Source organism: Gadus chalcogrammus, chromosome 16, assembly GCF_026213295.1.
Source record: "Gadus chalcogrammus isolate NIFS_2021 chromosome 16, NIFS_Gcha_1.0, whole genome shotgun sequence".
Lineage (NCBI taxonomy): Eukaryota > Metazoa > Chordata > Actinopteri > Gadiformes > Gadidae > Gadus > Gadus chalcogrammus.
In genome coordinates this window covers 24,573,758-24,577,162 of record NC_079427.1, presented here as the reverse complement: position 1 = coordinate 24,577,162, position 3,405 = coordinate 24,573,758, and the positions used below count along the sequence as shown (strand labels likewise).

The 3,405-nt window shown below is 40.7% G+C and overlaps 1 non-coding gene across 1 annotated transcript; it reads right to left on the bottom strand.

Annotated features, from left to right (window-relative positions):
- Nucleotides 1-3,002: 3,002 nt before the first annotated feature.
- trnai-uau (transfer RNA isoleucine (anticodon UAU)) lies at nt 3,003-3,098 on the bottom strand. Its single transcript has 2 exons — nt 3,061-3,098; nt 3,003-3,038 (listed from the first exon to the last, which is right to left on the bottom strand). It is a non-coding gene; the product is annotated as a tRNA-Ile (tRNA).
- Between the last annotated feature and the right edge of the window lie 307 nt (nt 3,099-3,405).

The window sequence follows — 3,405 nt, the reverse complement described above, 5'->3', positions numbered from 1 at the left end:
GGTGGTGGTTAGTGAGGTCCCCCCTTCACTTTAGGCGTCTTTGAGTGTTATTAATTATTATTATTCTTCATGTTTAACCTGTTTTCCTTTTATTCCCTATTCTGTTTTACATAGTTTTGAATGATGACTATATGCTCTAAGGTGACCTTGGGTGTCTTGAAAGGCGCCTCTAAATTAAATGTATTATTATTATTATTATTATTAATGCGGTTGTATTTTTTCCAGGGGAGAAGAAGAAGCCGAATAACCGCGAAAACGAATACATTTAATGATGGAGTCTCGGGCTTTCGTTTAGAAATGTCAACAATTTATTTGGGATTTAACATAGAATATTTAACATGCAAAATTAATTAAACAAGGAAATGTAACATTCAACATCAATACAACCTCCAGCTTTCGTCGTGAGTGCCCGGTTTGTTTACTTGATGTGGGCGCATCTGTCTGCGTCACACAAATACCCGGCGCATTTACTGACGCAAATGACGTTTAGAAATGTTCAGCGTAGTGTCCGAATTCTCGTTCCCTATTCCCTATATAGTGCACTATATCATGTACACTATATAGGGAATAGGGAACGAGTGTATAGGGAACGATTTCGAACGCAGCTAATGTTCTATTCCCGAGCGTCGCCGCCCCTGAAAAAGCGCTTTGTAAAAGCTGGTTTGTACATCCCGGGTCCCGTAGGCACCTCCATATCTACCCCTCACCACTGGATGTCGCCCTCTTTCGTTTGTGAGAAACAATTACGAGAATGGACGATGAGAGACTGGTCGTCGAGGTGGAAAAATATGTCGAATTGTATGACCAAAGTACCCGTCATTACAAAGACAACTCCAAAAAGGTCATTGCCTGGCGAGCCATAGCTCTGGAGATTGGATCTTCAGGTGAGAAATCAACAATGGTGGACTAAGTACCCAAACCATTAACCATAATGGGAAATAGACAAAATCAAGTCACATATAATCACACCATGTAGGTAGAAACCAGATTACTTGTAATATATATATTTTTATTTAAGGCAAGGAAACTTCATTCATATAGCACTTTTAATACATGAAGCAGACTCAAAGTGCTTCACATAGAAACATTCTCATACAATAAAATAGATAAGTAAAAGAAAACACAGGCAAAGCTAAAAAATGCATCGTCATGTATTAACTGTCTCTCTGGTATCAGATCATGTATTAACTGTCTCTTTGGATTTAAGGAAAAATAACATTAAGTGTCTCGAGCACTCAAATAAAATACACTGGCTACTGAATCCAGCACAGCAATAACATCACTGTATTTATCCCGAGGGATAAAAAAAAGTATATATATATATATGCAAAAGAGTATACCAGAGAGGGATAATAACTAGAGTATAGGTCATCATATAGGCTGCACCATATGGTTCTACCATTGCACACTTAGTGGCAAATTGAAATATTGGCGTGCCTCTCAGGATATGCACGGAGCTCCTGGACCAGATTGTGGCATACCCCCTGTTCTTGTCTCTGTTCATTGATGGGGTGCACCCAAACCCTTCGTCTTCTCCTTGCCCGCCTACAGCGCAGGAGAAGAAGGGCAGCCCCTCTCTGTCTGGCAACAGTTATTTATTCTGTTGAAATAAAAAAAACTCAATAAAATGTAAAAGAGCTTGCTCAATTAAAATGGATAACTACTGGCTGCATACATGTAAATGTGTGGCTATGTTAAGGCTATATGGATAGATAGATAGATAGATAGATAGATAGATAGATAGATAGATAGATAGATAGATAGATAGATAGATAGATAGATAGATAGATAGATAGATACTGTATTGGTCCCAATGGGGATCAATAAAGCCATCCAGGAGCTCAATACAATAAATACACACAATAACAATTGGCCTTAAAAGGTGACTGCACTATATACTAAAAAGGCTTAATAGAAGGTCCTGCAGTTATTGAGATTGTTGATGCAGTAGATGAATAATGGCAAAATATAAAATAAATAAGAAATGACAGTAAATAAAACGATAAAGTGCCCTACAAACTAAGTTGATCTGATGCTTGAAAACATACTTTCACTTCGCAGATTATACATTTTTCAAATTATTCAGCCAAAAATATGGAAAATAAATAAACTAGGCTACAATAGGCTACTCACCCATTGCGTTTCGTCTCTTTGCTGCGGTTGATTGACAGGTGACTTCCTGATTTTATACTGCAGCGCGGCCGTCGCGCCGCCTCCTGTTGGTGCTAGGGGCGTGCTTTTGACGCGCGTAAAATGCGCGCCGCGCCGCTGCGGCGCCGGTGTGTGGAGGCCTTTACAGTGCTTAAATTTGCCGATGCTAAAAGGTGACGTCGGCAGACGGCCGGCCACTGATTGGCCAGAGAGTGTGACAAAGTCACGAGAGCGACATGGCAACCATGCTGATAACGATAGAACAGCCATAGTAGCGCCGCAGCCAACATATTCCACTTCTTCAACATGCCAGCTAATAATACGAACACGAATACCATCGCATCGATGTTCTCCATTGTTGTTATGTGGGTTCTGTCCATGTGTGGGTTACGTAGGTGTTGTTTGCGTCGCGTACAAAAATACGTCACGGCCCTTTTGCGCAGACGACCCCGCCCACGTCCCGGAGGTACTATTTGCGGTAGAAAAGCACCCGCGCTGCTACCGTGTCGAGTCGTGTCGAGTCGTGTCGTGTCGAGTCGAGCTACATGTGCGGTGGAAAAGCGGCATTTTGCCGCTTTTCTTTTTTTTTTTTTATAGCTTTGTTAAGGACTATTGGACTTCTTCTGTAAAGTAACAATCTGTTCACATGAACAAATTCTGTCTTATTGACAGAAGCCTGGATTAAACCAATATTCACTATGTCTGGTCGATGTTCGATTTGAAGCCATGCAGAGTCCAAGAGATGTAATCATCGCTTGAACCAAAAATGTTATGTCATGTTACACATTTAACATTGTTACTTTACAAAAGAAGTCCAGTTGTCCTAAACTATCTTCAACAAAGCCAAAGCTTGCTCCAGGTGAGGCTCGAACTCACAACCTCGGCATGTCTTTGTGCAGGTTACTGTCTTATAAGTACCGCGCGCTGACCGATTGCGCCACTGGAGCACTTACTTGAGAAAGACTTGATGATTTAATCATAATTTCATGTTAATCGAAACCTTAAACCAAAACCTATTAGGTCAACAGCTTTGGTTTTACACAAAGACAAAAGATAAAATGTTAAATGTGTAAAATGATCTGTTATAATTGGTTAAAGTCTATGATCGGATCTCTTGGACTCAGGCCTCAAATCAAACATAGCAAGGGTTGGTTTAAGCCAAGCTTTTGTAAATCATCGCTTCCTCTTCCTTCTCCATATAGCCAGGATGTTTCTGTGTTGTTATGTGATGACAGTTTCTCCCTCCCCTCGTCC